At 38.7% G+C, this 19960-nt stretch overlaps 1 long non-coding RNA gene across 1 annotated transcript in view; it reads left to right on the forward strand.

Annotated features, from left to right (window-relative positions):
• The first annotated feature begins 8459 nt into the window (after nucleotides 1-8459).
• The window catches only part of LOC149268285 (uncharacterized), a 146784-nt gene continuing 135283 nt past the window's right edge, over nucleotides 8460-19960 (forward strand). The window contains exon 1 of the long non-coding RNA XR_016271048.1: nucleotides 8460-8639. This is a non-coding gene — a long non-coding RNA (uncharacterized LOC149268285). The remainder of the gene's footprint in view (nucleotides 8640-19960) is intronic.

Below are 19960 nucleotides of genomic sequence, written 5' to 3' on the forward strand. Positions count from 1 at the left end.
GATACGGGACGTATTGAGTTAGAGAAATTGGAGAGGGGGGGGGGGGGGGGGGGGAGGAAAGTTGTATAGGTTAGGCGACCACGTGGCCTGAGCTCGCCGACCACGCCCACGCCCACGCGTTTGCACGCGGGAGGGCGGCCGCAATCGAGTGACACAGTCAAGCGCACTCCAGATTGCGGGGGTCGGGGCTGCGAAGGCGTGTTGTGGATTGTTAGTGGGGCCACTACGATTGGTAGACCGCGGATCGAGGAACGGCCAGCGTTGCCGCCGGCGTTCTCTCAAGACCACGCGATTTTACTGCCACAGTTTTAACCTTCTGGCGAACGGGTCGTGACCTCGTTCAAACTACCACTTAGTAGTGTTTCGGTGGTTATGATTAGTAAACTGGGGGATTAGTTAACAAACCAGATATGAATAAAACACGCAAATTCCTCCAATTATACATATCCTTACTTTATTTACGCCTTATGTCCTCTATATTCACTAAATAATCTTGCTGCTTTCTGTTCTCGCTGCCGCGTCCGCTCACTTCGAGAGCTCGAAATTAACTAAAACTGACTCGCAGCTTTCGATCTTTTTTCTCTCGCCTCTGCAGCTTTCCCCACGCGACCAGCAATGCAGCTCACCACGACGAGCTTTCGAGCCGCCGGGTTGCACTGCTGATCGCGCGCGCGCTCAACTATTTGAATTTCGCTTACTTTCTAAGGCTAATCGCTACGGCACTTACATCTAATTATCAACTACTTAGTGCTACCTTATGAACTAACGCTTATTCTAATAATAACTAACTACTATCAACTTATAAATGACGACTTCAAAATATAACCTTACTAACTACAAAACCAAAATCTATACCAAAATCCATCCTAACTAACGCTTATTCTAATAATACAACTTCCAAATATAACCTTACTAGCTACAAAAATCAAAATCTACAACAAAAATCCATTTCAATCATGTCTTACAAATTGGCTATAGACATGTAAGGTGGGCAAGAAAAAGCTTTTCAATGAATTTTCTGACCCTACCGCATACCCAATGCTATTGTTTGCTTTTCACGACTATTTCGATGGTCTAGTTGGTATTGACATCCTTCAACAACTCGAAGCGATTGCCAATATTCCACAAAAAATACTTATTACAAATATAGCAAACATAAATATTGAATTGGAAGAAAAAATTCACCCAACCCTCTACACCATAGAACAAGTGTCTAAAATAATAATACCAATCCATGTAGACCTCAATTAGGGTAATTTCTATTTGTTAACCCACATCAATATCTGATGAGATCATCAGAATAGAATTCGTATCATTCATATTCATATGATTAGATATTCATATCAGGCGGGCTTTATTCTGCAAAGAATAATATTAGCCTGATGGAAATAAATAACTTTTCTGATAGTGATCAAAAGTTTTGCTTTGAATCTTATCTGAAAGTATCTAAGCACGAACAATTCAACTTGCTCGAATTACATTACAGTAGTTGAGACAAAAATTAAAAACTTCCAACCCAACATACAAACGGACCATTTAAATGCCGAAGAGTTTAAAGAACTAGAAAAATTTCGCTTACAATTTCCAAATCTCTTCCACACTGAGGGTAAGCCGCTAACCTTTACAAGTATAGTTAAACACAAGATCAGAGCAACTGACCAGATTCCAATCCATTCAAAGCCATTCCGTTATAGTTCGAAAGTGGAAAAAGAATTAAATACGCAAACTCAACAACTTCTTGACCAAAATATAATCAAACATAGCCATTCTCCGACATTTCTCGTTGCTAAAAAGAAAGATAAGTCTAATCTCGAAAAATGGAGATTGGTTATCGACTATCGAAAATTAATCGAAAAAACAATCAAAGCTAAATACCCAATTCCCAATATTAATGACATCTTAGACAGAATGGATGGACACTACGAATTCCTTAGAATGCCTTTCGGCTTATCTAATGCTCCCGCCACTTTCCGAAGAGTAATGGATAATATCCTAACAGACATAAATGGCAAATTTTTCCTAATATATCTAGACGATATAATTATATTTTCATCCTCACTCCAAGAGCACATGCTGGACTTACATGCAGTCTTTACCAGATTAAATAACGCAAACCTAAAATTCCAGCCTAATAAGTCCGATTTTCTAAGGAAAGAGATAGACTACCAAGGCCACATTATAGCAGAAAAAGGTATTAAGCCTAACCCCAAAGATAGAAGCGATAAAAGCTTTCCCAATCCCTAGGACTAGGAAACAAATAAAATCCTTCTAAGGGTTACTGGGCTATTACCGTAAGTTTATTAGAGATTTTGCTAATTTTACGAAACCATTAACCCAGCAACTAAAAGGAAAAACTTCTGTAAAACTCACAAACGAATTTATCAACGCTTTTGAAGTATGCAAAACAGTACTCTGCAATGACCCAATACTACAATACCCAGAATTTAACAGTTTTTTTTGCCAGTAGAACCCTAACAGATACCGAATTAAATTACTCCACAGTAGAAAAAGAGATGTTAGCAATTATATGGGCGACAAAACACTTTCGACCATATTTATATGGCCAAAAATTTAAGATAGTTACAGATCACAGACCATTAATATGGCTGAAGAACTATAGAACCAAATTCGAAACTGGTTACTTAGTAGCCGACGCACTAAGCCGCATTACGACAGAAGTAAATACAAAAAAAGTAGTTAATGCACGAACAGAATATATACAAAGAACAGATAAACCAATCAATGAGTTTAATTTTTAGATAGTGTTTCAAAAGGACAACAAATCACAAGTAGTATCAACAACCCCCTTTAAAAACAAGATCAGAAGAACTATTTCGGAAGATAGCTTCATAAAAGAACAAGTAAGAAGGCTCCAGTCGAGACTGCTCGACTAGGAGATACCCTGAACCCTCTAAGCTGATATTCTAATCATTCTGCATTTTTATGCACACATACATACACATGCATACACACACGCATAAGCATGCGCTCTGCTGCGCAGTAAGCAGCGACTGCGCTTGGGCTGCGCTGTAGTGTGGGCAATATTATGAGAATTTATTTGTTGGATAATTTCTTTTGTAGATATACGATCTTAATGAAACTTTCGAAGCGTAGTCATATGGTGAATATATGTGTATATTCCAAAGCACAAGTCTCTAGTACTTGAAATGCGTTTTTTACAAGTTGTGTGCGTGGTATCCAAAATCTGTGAATTACAAAATCTTTGTATCGATTAACTTGATATACAACACAAATTTGAAGTCTTCAGGTTTAAAAATGTTCAAATTGGGCTAAAAAGACAAAATAAATTTTTCGATTATTCTCGATAAAAAGTTATCGGATGATTTATCGATAAAATAAAGCAAACTCGTACTACGTATGGTACACACGAGTATGCAAGCCAAATTTCAGCTCTCTAGCTCTTTTTACTTCTGAGATCGACGCACTCATACGGACGGACGGACAGGGCTATTCAGCTCGTCGCGCTGATCAAGAATATATATACTTTGTGGGGTCTGATTTCCCAATTTTGAATGGGTTCAGGGTATAAAAAGTAGCACAAGTGCTTGCAAAAATTCTCAAGCCACGCAAAACATACGCTATTTTAGCAGCAGACGATATTTTTAAAGTAATCGAAGAGACCTTAGTAGAATACATCCTACCCACTAAATTATATAAAATCAGTGATTGAAAATGCTTTGCTACAACGGAGTATTTTTTCTTGCTCTCGCTATTGCTCTGATTTCGAACGTCTACGTAGCATAGCAGAGAGCACAAAAACAAAACGAGTGCTATTCTGCTCTGCTCCATGGCGTAGAACATCGGAGCAAAGAGCAATAGCAAAAGCAAAAAACTTGCGTTCCGTTATTTGTAGTTGAAGCAATATCACAAGCATTGAAAGCGAGATGAGAGCAGAGCAAATGGAAAACATTTTTTTTTATTTCTGCTACGGAGCATTTGCATTGCTTTTCTCTTTTCCTTTTCTGTTGCTTTCGTAGTTGCTCTCGTAGCTGCTATGAAAAAAATCGTCGGCATAAGCGGATTGTCGTTAAAAGCCGAGACGTACTAAGCGGAGGCTCTTTCATATAATTTTGTATGGGGACCAACCAAGACATCGAATTTTCGTCGAGATAACCGGTTGGACGCTTTAAGCGGAGTCGTTATAACCGGATTCTACAGTATATATATATATTGACACTCTCAAATACATGCATACATACACCCGTGAAGATAAGCAGTGCAATTAGTTGCGTGCCGTTACTTTGCAAATTCGCCAGACACTCTTTCGTTTAGGTCTGCAACACACTGGCGTCCATAAAAGTAGTGCCCGTGTGAAAATTTCTGCAAGGAACAATCTAATAAAGAATCAGTTAATTTCTTCACTCTATAGCTTCAATCTATACGTGATTAAGTTTGCATAAGCACAGTGTAATGACATGCTTGCCGTTATTCTTCGTTGTCATTGCACTCTTTCGCCTCGGCTGCGATACGAACGCGTCCATAATAATCGTTCATACGCGTGTATTATTTGAGTACCATAATATAATTCTGTGGCAGTTCATTAAAGTTTCAAGGGCTGTGCTCAACAAATAAGACTTATTCCAGGTTTTGTGTCTACTCTAGAGCATATATTTACTTGTACTCTTATAATCGCGCTCGCACCAACAACTTTGAACTCTATCGTCTTACTCTTTACTCGTCATGGCGAATTTAGATGCTAGTGCAGTGCGCGTGCGGTTTTATAAGCTCAAGGTACAGTCGGTGTTTGAACGTGTAAAAAAACTAAAAGCCAAGGTTGATTCAGATGTCCTTGCCGATCACAGTGACAGCACTTTAAATGTTTTTCTGGAGCATATAGACAAGTTAAGCACCTCCGGACCTGCCTCGATGGCGCAGCGTTGGATACGGTTCGCTCTTTGGAAATTTTTAATGGTAAATATACAATTGCCATAATGTTATAGAAGCAGAGATATGATAACCGACGTTTAATCTTCCAGGCCCACATCGTAAAGATCTTAGGTCTAAAAAGGGTAGAAAATGGATCCATAACCAAGCTTCGTGAGCTATCCGACAGCTTCAATGTGCATTGCGTGCGCTCAGTATTCTGGGCACAACAGAGCAGATAGCCAGTGCCATGAGTGCTCAGATGCTGCTACAGAAGCTTGATGAGGCCTCACAAGCTAAATGGGAAGAGAAATGGGACAACTCAGAGATGGCTCTTCAGATACCCGCATATGGAGAAGTCTCCTCGTTTCTTGAGCTTCGTTGCCGTACTTTGGAATCGATAAAATTTGCTCTAACAAACTATTCGTCAAGAAAGCCGATGAATTTTTGCAGTAAGGTTGGTACCAGCAGATCAGCATCTCTTGTAACCGGCCATAGTGCGCACAGTTGCAGTTTTTGTAATGGTCTTGAGCACACAATCTACAAGGCTAGATTCGCAAACTTGTATCCTAGTTTTCGCCTGAATGAGGTCCGGCTGGCTTATGTTTAAATTGTCTCAAGGGCGGTCATTAATCGCGACAATGTGGCTCGCGCAGTTGTTGGGTCTGTGGAGTCAAGCATCATACGCTTCTTCACATAGACCACTTCAGCACATCGCAGGCAGAAATTCCGCCCCATCAACAATATTCAACATCAAGAGTACAGATCATCCCTCAGCCCTCAGCAGTAGCCACTACTCCTTTATCCCAGGATCGGCACAGCGAAGTTGTGCTCCTGGCTACCGCAGTGGTTCTGGCAAGGAATCGGTTTGGCGATCGGTTTTGGAACTTGTTTCTTGTCGGACACTTTTAGATTCAGGCTCTCAATTACATCTCATTACAGCCAGATTTGCAAAGCTCCACAACTTAAGAGAGCAAAATCGGTCGCATCTGTATGCGGCGTAGGCGACTCCAATGTTGTCATGGATGGAAGTAGCATTTGCCTCACTTTTCAAGCTCACGCATCTGAGTATACAACATAGCGGCTTTGGTAGCTACAAATTTAACTGGCATGCAGCCCAGTTCTAACGTAAATACGAGCAATTTGAGCATACCGCAAAATATTGTACTGGCAGATCCAGCTTTCCATAGGTCGCAAAGAGTAGATCTGCTTATCGGAGCTAACATGTTTTATGATTTGCTCTGTGTGGGACAAATCAAGTTGATGCCTGGACTTCCATTGTTACAGAAGACTCTTCTTGGTTGGACCACAACTCCGTGCTAATAGCTTCAAAGGCGCCTTCGAATCCGATTACAGAATCCAGTGCTGATATCAAATTGGACAGTCTCGTTCGTCGCTTTTGGGAAGTTGAGCACTGCAGCGAATCCATTATAAAGATCAACAAGGGAGACTTAGACTGCAAAGCGCACATTGCGAGGTATTACAATCGATTGGCTAGTGGCCAATATACAGTACGCCTGTCTGTTAAGCTTAGTTGCGAGATTCTTGGAGATTCTTATGAGCAAGCGCGTCATCCGTTTCTCAATTTGGAGAAGAAATTGAGTCCTTTGCCGCATATAAGGTCTCAGTACTTAGCATTTCTAAAAGAGTATATTGAACTTGGTCACATGTTCCTCTAAATTCATTTTAGCTATGCACAACCACCAAGCTTCGCGTCATCTTTGATGGATCAGCATCTACGACAACTGGTCATTCGTTGAATGACATTCTAATGTCAGGTCCTGTCATTCAGCCGAAATTGGTCGACATATTACTTCGCTTTCGATCTTATCCAGTTGCATTCACCGGCGATATTTTCAAAATGTATCGTTGCGTGAAGGTACCTGAGCCGGACAGCTATCTGCAATGCATTTTATGGAGAAATTCAGCAGATGATGAGTTGGAAGTTTTCAGGCTTAATACGGTCACATATGGAACAAAACCAGCATCATTCTTGTCTGTGCGCGCCATGCAACAGCTTGCCGTAGATAAAAGGAACGCATTCCCAGTCGGCTCCGACGTACTGCTTCGCGATTTCTGTGTTGACGATTTGATTAGTGGAAGAAATTTAGTCGAAGAAGCAAGACTTGTTAGTCGGTCCATGGATTCTGCGATGCCAGCATCGAGGTATACGGAGGTATACATTTATATTGTATCCAGAAGACAGCATATCATCAGCAGGTTACTTTATTCCAAGTCACGAGTTGCTCCTCTAAAAACGCTCACAGTTCCCAAGCTGGAACTATGCGGGGCAAAGTTGCTTGCGCGTCTAATGGATGAAGTGGCTCGCTTAGGCATTTTCGCAGGCGAGTTTCATTGTTGGTCTGACTCTATTGCAGAGCTTTCTTGGATCAATGACGAGCCCGGACGATTTAACGTTTTTGTTTCAAATCGCATAGCCACTGTACAAGATCTCACATCAGCAATGGAGTGGCACTATATACCCACAACGCTGAATCCCGCGTATATATATAATCTCGGGGTGCATTGCCCTCGAAGTTAAATGCATCATTACTTTGGTTCAACGGTCCAGGGTTCCTCTGTAAGCCCAGATCTCAGTGGCCAGTCTCAGCACTTCCAGAAAGAACTTCAATTGAGCGTCGAAGAACTGTGCTTCTTGTAAAGGACGCAGACCATGATGTCTCTATGGACTGCAAGTTTGTGAATTCTTTCGGCCGCTTGCAGCGTACGTTTGCATACGTATCAAAGTTTATTAAAAAAAGTCATGGTCCAGGAATAACCCTAGCAGACATCCGGAACGACACTCATATACTGTTAAGAATGATTCAACAAACACATCTCTCAGACGACATAAAGGCGCTTCGAAAGAAGGGAATGGTTCCGTCATCCAACAGTCTAGCCTCGCTGTCTACGATCGCCTAACTTTGGTGGCTTGTGGGAGGCTGCAGTGAAGAGAGCGAAGCATCATTTCTACCGATGTGTTGGGCCCTCCGTCCTAACTTACGATGAGCTTCGCAGACAGGTTTGCAACATCGCTGATGTCGTTTATTCACGCCCTTTATTTGCGATTTCAGAGCACCCATCAGACATAGACGTATTGACCCCTGCGCATTTCCTGAACGGTGATCCTCCTTCATCCTTCTGTGAGCCCAACCTGACAGGGCTCAATTTTAATCGTTTGGATGCTTGGCAGCGCGTAAGCTATCTCCAGTAGGTGCTCTGGACTCGTTGGCGACACGAATATCTCAGCTTGTTGCAGCGGCGAGCGAAATGGAGAACCTCCAAACCTGGTTTAGCTGTTGACAACATAGCTCTTGTGAAGGATGAGAATTTACCTCAACTTTAGTGGCCACTAGCCAGAAGGTGCTTGCTCGCGTCCATCACATAAACTCTGTAAACTCTAATAATCACTAATAAATTAATCGTTAAATAAATTCAATCGTTTAATACTTTAAAGCTATTTGAAAAATCTCGATACCTCAACAGTCATAATACTTTTAATTAGCTCCAAATACTTATTGTTAAAACCAGTTCTAAATGAAAATATGTATATTTTTTAAAATATATTACAGTACTGGTAATGGAATTAACATTTACGAAGATGAGTCCAAAAGTTATCCACATGCACCTCCACGTATTAAAAAACGTTCAATATTGTTGAATGCAGAGATCAAAGCGCAAGACACATCAGCATCCGCAAGATCGTTGAGTACTGAGCGCCAATTATTTCCGCCATATCGTAAATCAGAGGAGAGGTTTGTTATTATTATTTGTTACGAAAGTTCTTCAAATATGTTCTCTCTCATCAAAACATTTGTTTTTCACTTGTCCACTATAACCCTTCAGGCATATTGTCTCTTTCAACCGACAGTTAACAGATGTGTTTATTTTTCCGCTCTAAAAATTTGCCTCTTGTCTTGAAAATAAGTCTTATTAAATAAGTTTCATTAAAGTTTCACATGATTAAGGGTTTATCCGGGAAAAATTTTTTTTCCTTGGTCCGCGTATAGCACGCGTATATAGAGTTTTGTTTTAAATTGCCCTTTTATTTTGTTATCGATTAAAAACATTATCGAAAGCCACTAATAAATTTATATCTCCTACATCTTTAAAGCTAGAGTCTCCAAATTTTTTAGGTATACTCATATGCATTTTATACAATTTCGGCTTTCAACAAAATGTACCCCCCATCCACCCCCTCACCATCACATTTGTAAAAGGCATATTTCATAAGGCATATTCATATAGGGAATTGTGCTTTAGCAAATATATGCATATTCATGTTATAATCATAATCTGAAAGTTTCATGAATCGTATGTCCATAAAAAAAAGTTATTAAACAATTAAGTTCTCATAGAAAGCGCACACTGCAACCCATGCGAATGCATTTATGCGATGGTGCTTGTGTGTGTTTGTATATGTGTGTGTGTAAATGTTCGTGTATGTGTGTGTGTGTGTATGTATGCCTGCGTGTGCGTGCGTTTGTTTGTTTTATTTTTTTATACCCTGAACCCATTTTCAATGGGAAATCAGGGTATAATGGCTTTGTTGAAATGTATGTAACAGGCAGAAGGAGGCGTGGCAGACACCACAAAGTATATATATTCTTGATCAGGGCGACGAGCTGAGTTGATTTGGCCCTGTCCGTCTGTCTGTCCGTCTGTCTGTCCGTATGTATGAACGCGTCGATTTCAGAAGATATAAGAGCTAGAGACTTCAAATTTTTTTTTTTAAATGTCCGTAATTACAGCGAGCATATCATTAAATATCGATAACTCATCCCGATCTTTTTTTTATCGATAAAAACCCTTATCGAAAACCAGTTATAAAATTATATCTTCTACACCTTTATTGCTAGAGTCTCAAAATTTTTAATGTATGCTTACATGCAATTTATACAATTTCGGTTTTTGTTAAAATTTACCCCCCCACCCTTAAATTCACCCCCTCACCCTCACTTTTGTAAAAAGCGTATTTCAAATACTAGAGACTTTAGAGACTGTACCCCCCATCCACCCCCTCACCATCACATTTGTAAAAGGCATATTTCATAAGGCATATTCATATAGGGAATTGTGCTTTGGCAATTACATGCATATCCATGTTATAATCATAATCTGAAAGTTTCATGAAGATCGTATGTCCACAAAAAAAGTTATTAAGCAATTACGTTCTCATAGTAAGCGCTCACTGCCGCCCATGCGTGTTTATGCTTGTGTGTGTATATGTATGTAATTGTGTGTGTATGTGTTTGTGTATGTGTGTGTGTATGTGTTTGTGTATGTGTGTGTATGTGTGTGTATGTGTGTGTATGTGTGTGTATGTATGCCTGTGTGTGCGTGCGTGTGTGTGTGTGTGTGCGTGTTTCTTGTGTAAGCTGAAAGACGCGAAAAATGATTGAAATAGCTATTACTCCAAGGGTTCAGGGGATCTCGTAGTCGAGAAGTCTCGACTAGAGCTTTCTTACTTGTTTTATATTCGTTTATTGACAATCTTATTATATTACAAGTTTCAAGTTGTGTGGTGGCTAGGATAGCGCGCGATGCTTGCGGGAAGGCCGTAAAGCTTTGCTTCGCAAGCACTATGCGCTACCTTAGCCTGGGAGAGCTCGTCTTCACTGTGGCCGCGAAGGTGCTTGTTAGCTCCCAAGCTTCCTCCGATTCCAGCATGGCGTTGACTAAGTTGTCCGCTCTGATGGAGCGGCCCACTGCCTCTTCCAGACGACGCCTCTCCTCCAGGAACCGTCCACATACGAAAAAGATGTGGTTGGCGTCTTCCACATGCCCTCGCCCACACCAGAGCCACTCGTCAGTTTCCTTGTGACCAAAGCGCTTTAAATCCGAAAGCATCCATGGCCCGAAAGGATCTGCGAAAGATAGAAGTTAACCTCGCCGTGTTTGCGGTTAACCCATGGTTCGAGCTCCTGGATGAGCTTGTGCGTCCACCGAAACTGTTGTAGCTGCTGTACACGTGCGTTTGTTAATTGGCCAAGTATTTGATTATTTTTATACCCTGAACCCATTTTCAATGGGAAATCAGGGTATAATGGGTTTCTTAAAGGTATGTAACAGGCAGAAGGAGGCTTGGCACACCCTCAAAGTATATATATTCTTGATCAGGGCGACGAGCTGACTGTCTGTCCGTCCGTCTGTCTTTCCGTCTGACAGTCTGTCAGTATGTTTGAACGTGTCGATCTCAGAAGATATAAGAGTTTGAGACTTGACATTTTTTTCCCTCGCATCACGCGCATATCTTTTTTTTTTTACCAAATATCGATAACTACTCCCGATATTTTATTATCGATTAAAAACCTTATCGAAAGCTAGTTGCTTAATTATATCTCCTGCACCTTTACAGCTAGAGCTTCCAAATTTTTATACAATTTCGATTTTTTAAAATTCACTCCACACCTCTTTAGCAACCCCCTCACCATTACCTTTGTAAAAGGCGTATTTCAAATACTAGAGACTTGTGCTTTGGCAAATGCATGCATATCCATGTTTTAATCATAATCTGAAAGTTTCATGAAGAAAGTACATCCACAAGAAAATTTATTGAACAATTAGGTGCCCATCGTAAGCCACCACTGCAGCCAATGCGTGCTTATGCATGCGTGCGTATGTCTGTGTGTGTGTACATGTGCGAATAATTATTGAAATATCAGTTGCTCGAAGGGTTCAGGGGATCTCGTAGTCGAGCAGTCTCGACTAGAGCTTTCTCACTTGTTATACCCTGAACCCATTTTCGATGATATAAGAGCTAGAGACTTCAATTTTTTTTTTTTATGACTGTATATACAGCGCGGTTGATGCTTTTAAAATTCGATAAATCATACCGTTATGTTTTCATCGAATAAAAACATTCAAGTTCAAGTCCAATGCCACTATAGCTAATTGTGAATGATTATTCATATTTTTTAATTTCTCAAATATTCAATATGTAGATCATATGCTGAAAGTTTCATTAAATTCCGTATACGTGTACACACATACAGTCAAACTTCATCTAGAACATTCTTTGAATCACATCAGCTATTAGTTTTGCTAGATGGCGCTACAGCAGTGAATCTATTTGAGTTTTGCCAGTGCAGCTTTCCAAAGTGAGGTGGCGTAATGAGTAGCGGAGTAACGCTCGATCGAGAAGTCGCGCTTCGCGGTTCCCGATCGGTGCAACTTATGTTAATTTTTAGACTCATTCACGAAAGTGAAATGAGTATATTGGTTTTGTGCAATGTCCGTCTGTCCGTCTGTCCGTCTGTCCGTATGAACGCAATCTATTTCGGCGCTATTGAAGCTAGAGACTTGAAATTTGGAACACATACTCGTGTATATCTCCGATTTATAAAGTGTTAAAATTTTCCCGATCCGCCCACTAGGGGCGTGGCAAATCGGAAAATGCATTTTCCGATATACCAGAAATCATGTTTGTTGAAGAGCTAGAAAGCTGAAATTTGGTATGTAGGTCCGCGCCAACCACCCAAGATCACAAGCTATGGCGGATATATCTCCGCCCATTAGGGGCGTGGCAAATCGGACAAAACTGTATCTCCTAAAGTTATAAACCTAGAATGCTGAAATTTTGCACGTAAGCTAATGTTTTAATTCTATGAAGATGGGTGAAAAAATTATATATCTACGTCCCTTAGGGGCGTGGCAAATCGGACCTGAAGATATAGTGATTTTTCGAATTCTGCTATATTTTAGGCACTATTGATGCTAGAGATCTGAAATTTGATATATATACGCGGGTTGATCACCCAAGTCCAACGAGCTATGGTAGATATATGTCCGCCCATAGGGGGCGTGGCAAACCGCAAAAGTTTATATCTCCTACAATTTAAGAGCTAGAAGCTTCAAATTTGGATAGTTAAGTTACTGGTAGCCTCCTCTATCGATGCCCCAAAAATAATTTTTAAGCCTCTTAAGGGGTGTGGCATATCGAAAAATACCCTGTAATTTTCACATTTTTTGAGCGTAAGAATTCAAATTTTGCATTTAGGTAACCGGTTACTCGTTCTAAGAACTGGCTAAAATTGAGGAGTCGACGGCCACTAGGGGCGTGGCAATCGGCATTTACAGTGCCCGTATCGCGACATTTATATGCGTAAGCCATCTATTTATGCATTTGTACATATAAATAAGCTTAATAGATATTCATAATACAAAAGGAAACATTTTTATGAATTTAAAAAAATTTAAAAGAAGTAAAATAACAAAAATTTGCAATTTACAAAATTGCAATTGCTGGTTGACAGCGTTTGGGCGGTGAATGAGTCTTCTGCAATCGGTATCGCCCGACTGCAACGTTCTTACTTGTTTTAATTGCTTCAAAATATGTTTATTAAATGAGTTTTGTATTTCATTTATATTTTTAAATACAACGAAATTAAAAGTTTAGCCATACTAAATAGGCATTTTTATTAGTTTAAATAAATAATTAAATAAAATAAAATAAATAAAATAAGAAAAAAAAAAAAACAAGTAAGAAAGCTCTAGTCGAGACTGCTCGACTACGAGATTTCTTGAGCCCTTGAAGCAATAGCCATTTCAATCATTTTTCGCGTCTTTCAGCTTACACAAGAAACACACACAAACGCATACACACAAGCACCCACGCATAAACACGCATGGGCTGCAGTGTGCGCTTACTATGAGAAATTAACTGTTTAATAATTTTTTTTTGTGGACATACGATCTTCATAAAATCAGATTATGATTACAACATGGATATGCATGTATTTGCAAAGCGCAAGTCTCTAGTATTATAAATAGGCCTTTTACAAATGCGTGGGTGAGGGGGTGGATATAGGGGTGGGGTATTTTTAACAAAAACCGAAATTGTATAGATTGCACATACATAAGCATACATTAAAAATTTGGAGACACTAGCAATAAAGGTGTTGGAGATATAATGTTATAACTGGTTTTCGATAACGTTTTCATCGATAAACAAGTATGAAAGCTCTAGTCGAGACTGCTCGACTACGAGATCCCCTGAACCCTTGGAACAATAGATATTTTAATAATTTTTCGCGTCTTTCAGCTTACACAAGAAACACGCCCACACACACAGGCACACATACACACACACGCATACAGACACACATACACACACACACACGCACACACACGCAAACGCATACACACACACATAAACACACACATACACAAACACATACACACATACACAAACACATACACACACAAGCACCCACGCATAAACACGCATGGGCTGCAGTGTGCGCTTACTATGAGAACTTAACCCTCTAATGCTGTTTTCTTAACTATTGGAGGAAAATAATTGGAACAATTTTTTTTTTAAGTAAATTTAGGCTTCTAAACTCAAAAATGAACTCAGAAAAAATATAGAAGTTTTTGTTTAGCCGTCAGGTGCAAAAAAGGTAATAAGTGTCTCAAGACACTCTTGGGCATCTAAGAGTAAAAAAAAAAAACGTATTTAATAGAAATGTTAATTTTTATTATTCATATGATATGTTTTAAAACAATTTTTTGTTGATGTGCAGCATAGATGTAAATTACATTTTTCACAAATGCATTGCGTTTGTGATGATTTACAGAGCTTGCACCGTCTCTTATTGTCCCGATCCAACCAATTTGGGAAGTGGTTGACTTGGTCAAAACGTAATTCCGCTATTGGGTGTAAAGTTTTTTTTCCAAGTTTAAGCTCAAGCTGTGATGGTCGGGCCCGTGGGGATTGTGAAAAAGGTGACCGATCTGTTCGCAAAGATGGTGACTGCATCTGGTCTTGTAGAGATACGGTACTGACTGGACGACCTGCGTGGGCTTTATTTCTAAAAGCCACCAATCCTTCAGCGATTAACTCGCGAAAATCGGGAAGTTCCATCAATTTGTCACTGATTGCGTTTTGTTTTTGAATTCGCCTATAAAGAATATAAGCATTTGTTGCTGCCATATCAATACAATGATAAAAAATTCGAGTAGCAGCATCTTTGGTTTTAGCTTTGATGTGATAACGGCCCATAAGTCCATCCATAAGATCAACGCCGCCCATATGTGAGTTATATTCCCGAATTATTTGCGGACAGTCAATTTCAATATGTTGCTTTTTCTTCCTGTCATAACGGTCAATCTTAAGTGTTCTTTCACTTAAACTTTCCGTAGCAAACGGTTTAACACCTACGTAAGTTGACAATAAGCGAACGGCCTTGTTATCCTTCCAAAGTACATTACTGACTTCTACCCCGTATGACGTGCCTACGAACTCAGTCGAAAACCCTCTCGGCTTTTTGTTAATGATTGTATCGTCAGGTAGCTTGCAATTGGGGATTCGATTCGCACGTACTGTGCCAAGGCTATAAATACCCTTTGCTCGCAAATATACCATTAGAGGCAAAGAGGTATAAAAATTATCAAAGTAGACGATGTGGTGCTTAAAGCTTTGTACTGTTTTGGTCAAACGTACTACTATGTTGGCCGAAGCACCAAGATCTGGGTGACCAGGTATATATCGCAATGTTGTTGTCTTACCAGCACCAGTAAAGCCACCAGAAGATGGCAAAGCCACGCATGTTATACCTTTAATAGTTGGTAGTGGCGATCGTTGTCTTTTCAGGGATTTCCTAATAGGCTCAGACTGACCATTATCAGGCACATTCTCTTCATCATTACAAGCAAATGATATTGTGCTAATATCCTCCACAGCAGCTATTAGAGTTTCTGCCACATTTAAGTCATCTTCCTCGTCGTCACTTGACTCGGATAACTCTGCATCGGAAGGGACATTCTCAAACAATTCCAACAACTGTTCATCAGTTAAATCGGATAATTTGAATCGTACCCGGTTTGCCATCTTTATATGGTTAATATGTCAGTTTCTAGTAAAACAATCCATATAATGAATAAGTGTACACACAAAATTGCAAGCAGTTGTGAAATAGCTGCTGGTAAAAAAAGTTGCTTGCAGCCCCAAAAGTGTCTCAAGACACTTATCACTGTTTTTAAGCTACAACGCACATTTTTTATTTATTTTTATTTTTGTAAACTAGTTTTAATTGTAAATAAACATACCTTCCAATAAAAAATTATTTTAAATGGATTGCTTTCACAGATTTTGTAAAATAATTGTTGCACAACAGCACATGCAGCAGATCAATTTACACGCGCGAAAAAACATATGTTTTGTGTTTATGAAAATAAAAAGTACCGTTTAAAGCACTGGAGAGCTTTTAAAGCTTTTTTCTCAGTAAATTTGAATGTTTTATTAACGATCAAGCAATATTTGAAAGACAAAAAAGCTCCCTTTTTTTTTTTTAAATTTAAAAATAAAATAAGTGTCTCAAGACACTTATGAGCGTTAGAGGGTTAATTGTTTAATAACTTTTTTTGTGGACGTTCAATCTTCATGAAACTTTCAGATTATGATTATAACATGGATATGCATGTAATTGCCAAAGCACAAGTCTCTAGTATTTGAAATACGCTTTTGACAAAAGTGAGGCTGAGGGGGTGAATTCAGAGGTGGGGGGTTAATTCTAACAAAAACCGAAATTGTATAAATTGCATGTAAGCATACATTAAAAATTTGGAGACTCTAGCAATAAAGGTGTAGAAGATATAATTTTATAACTGGTTTTCGATAAGGTTTTTTATCGATAAAAAAAAGATCGGGATGAGTTATCGATTTTTAATGATAAACTTGATATGCGCGCTGTAATTACGGACATTTTAAAAAAAAGTTTGAAGTCTCTAGCTCTTATATCTTCTGAAATCGACGCGTTCATACATACGGACAGACGGACAGACAGACGGACAGGGCCAAATCAACTCAGCTCGTCGCCCTGATCAAGAATATATATACTTTGTGGTGTCTGCCACGCCTCCATCTGCCTGTTACATACATTTCAACAAAACCATTATACCCTGATTTCCCATTTTCAATGGGTTCAGGGTATAAAAAAAAAGCAGTAAAGTGAAAGAAACAGTCAAGAACAAGTAAGAACGTTGCAGTCGGGCGTTACCGACCGCAGAATACTCATTCACATCCCATCAACAATTTAGTAGTTAAGTTTCGTTCTAATACTGTAGAATATACAGGTTTTTCCGATTTGCCACGCCCCAACTGGGCGTAGACACCTCATTTTTGGTCAGTTTTTAGAAAGAGATAACGTTACCCTAACTGCAAAGTTTGAATGCTTACCCTAAAAAAATGTGAAAATTACAGGGTATTTTTCGATATGCCACGCCCCTAAAGAGGCGTAAAAATTATTTTTGGGGAATCGATAGAGGAGGCTACCAGTAACTCAACTATCCAAATTTGAAGCTTCTAGCTATTATACTTTAGGAGATATAAACTTTTGCGGTTTGCCACGCCCCCTGTGGGCGGACATATATCCGACAAAACTTTTTGGTCTTGGGTGATCAGTCCGAGTATATGTACAAAATTTGAGGTCTCTGCCATCAATAGTGTCCAAAATATAGGAGAATTTAAAAAATCACTATATCTTCAGCTCCGATTTGCCACGCCCCCAACGGGCGTAGACTTATAATTTATCTTCAGACTTTATAGAATCATACCATTAGCTGACGTGCAAAATTTCAGCATTCTAGGTTTACAACTTTAGGAGATACAGTTTTATCCGATTTGCCACGCCCCCAATGGGCGTAGATATATCCGCCATAGCTCGTGATCTTGGGTGGTCAACGCGGACCTACATACCAAGTTTCAGCTTTCTAGCTCTTCAACAAACATGATTTCTGGTATATCGGAAAATGCATTTTCCGATTTGCCACGCCCCTAGTGGGCGGATCGGGAAAATTTTAACACTTTATAAATCGGAGATATACACGAGTATGTGTTCCAAATTTCAAGTCTCTAGCTTCAATAGCGCCGAAATAGATTGCGTTCATACGGACAGACGGACAGACGGACAGACGGACGGACGGACAGACGGACAGACGGACGGACAGCAAGACGGACATTGCACAAAACCAATATACTGATTCACTTTCGTGAATGAGTATAAAAACGCGCATAGTCAAGTGTGCAAGTGTGCATATACATACGTGAGTGAATGTGAGGATTAGCGGGGAGAGAACGAAAAGCGAAATATATATATATATATATATATATATATATATATATATATATATATATATATATATTGTATTTGTATTTCGTATACACTATTTCGCTTTCCTTCACTGTTCACTCTCTCTTAACTGAGCGCTTCGCGTGTATATGTACATATGTACGCACGCATGCACCCACGCACATACATATATACACTCCGCCGCTCACCATCTCTTAACTAATTGTTGCATATGCATATATATATATATATACATATATTGAGAGAAAATCGAAGCGATTAATGTTTTTGGTCTATCGAATATATTAGTGATCGATTACAAAAGAGAAATTGGCAACTAGAATTACTTTAAATTTGAATTAATCGGAGCTAAATCAGCCGTTTCGCCCACTGTGCAGTGAAGGGTACTATGCGCGCATAGGCAAGAGTACATATGTGCATATGTAGGTGAGAGAACAAAGAGAGAGAGAGCGATCGGTGCGTGTATGTGTGCGTAATGTGTGACACTGGGCGATTTTGGCTGATGCGCATGTGACACTAGGCGATTTTTCTGATGCGCATATGACACGAGTCGATTTTGATCGTGGGAGTGGACAATAGGCCGAGACCAGTGAAAATAAAATAAAATAAAATAAAATAAAATAAAATAAAATAAAATAAAATAAAATAAAATAAAATAAAATAAAATAAAATAAAATAAAATAAAATAAAATAAAATAAAATAGAATAAAATAAAATAAAATAAAATAAGAAAAAATGAAATAAAACGCTCTGGAACGGAGCGAAGCGGAACATAGCAAGGTTAAGTAGGATAAAGCGAAGCGAAGAAAAGCAAGGAAGATAAAGCGAAGCCAAGTCAAGTGAAGATGTAGTGAGGCGATATGAGATAAAGTGAAGAGAAAATGCAGCAAGGAGAACTGAAGCGGAGTGAATCAGAATAAAAGCGGAGTAATAAAGATACGAGTAAATGGAAATAAAATAAGGCGGAATAAGTAGAGACGGGAAAGTCAAGTAAAGTAACTAGAGTAAAGAGAAGAGGAGTAAGTCGAGTAAAACGGTAGTGAAAGCAAAGCAAGTGGAAGCGAACAAACTAGGATAAAGGGATAAAGTTGAGTAGGATGAGCGAACGGAAAGTGAAAAAAAGGAAGGGGAATAAGATCAATTATGAAGTAAAATTGATAGGAAAAAAAAAGAAATGAAACAAAGTAAAATAATCTAAACTAGGTTAAGAAAGAACAAAGAAAAGAAATAAAACAAAATAGATTAAGAAAGAACGAAGGAAAGAAATAAAACAAAATAGATTAAGAAGAATGATGAAAGCGAAATAGAAATAAAGTAAACCAAGAAGGGCAGAGAAAGAGAAGTAAAGTAAATTGAGGAAAATAAAGGAAAATAAATAAAAGAAAGTACATTAAGAAGAATAAGATAAAAGAGAATAAAATAGATTAAGACGAATAAAGAAAAGTAAACCAAAACTAGAATAAGTGTAATATACGATAGATTAAGACAGTAAAAGCAAACAGAATTGTATAAGATAAGAAAATTTGGAAAAAAAAATAAATCTATATATATAAAAGAGAGTTGTGTAAAAGTGTATTAGCACTTAAAACTTGAGATCTGCTGAACCAATTTTCATGGTTTTTGATTTGTTGGATTTGTCTCCGCCACGAGGCGGATCAGTATATCTTTAAAATACTGAAAAAATTTGACGAATACTTGAAAAACGCGTTTTTTTCCCTAAAGATTCAAATTTCCATTTATACTCAGTAGCCTTGACAACAGTGACAGTTTCGGTCCTGTATAGAAGTAAATAAACAAATGTAGTCAGTCAGTCTACGGCACAGCCTCGAGCAGACCTGACTATTCAACAAAAAAAAAAAAAAAAAAAAAAAAAGACTATTAAAAAAAAAAAATAAATAAACAAAAAAAAAATTTTTTTTCCAAATCAAAAAGAAAAATATTTCAAATCAAAAATCTGCAAAAATTAAAAAAAAAATCAAAAGATT

The sequence above is a fragment of the Drosophila arizonae genome, chromosome X (assembly GCF_054131065.1).
Source record: "Drosophila arizonae isolate 15081-1271.41 chromosome X, UAZ_ARI_1.0, whole genome shotgun sequence".
NCBI lineage: Eukaryota > Metazoa > Arthropoda > Insecta > Diptera > Drosophilidae > Drosophila > Drosophila arizonae.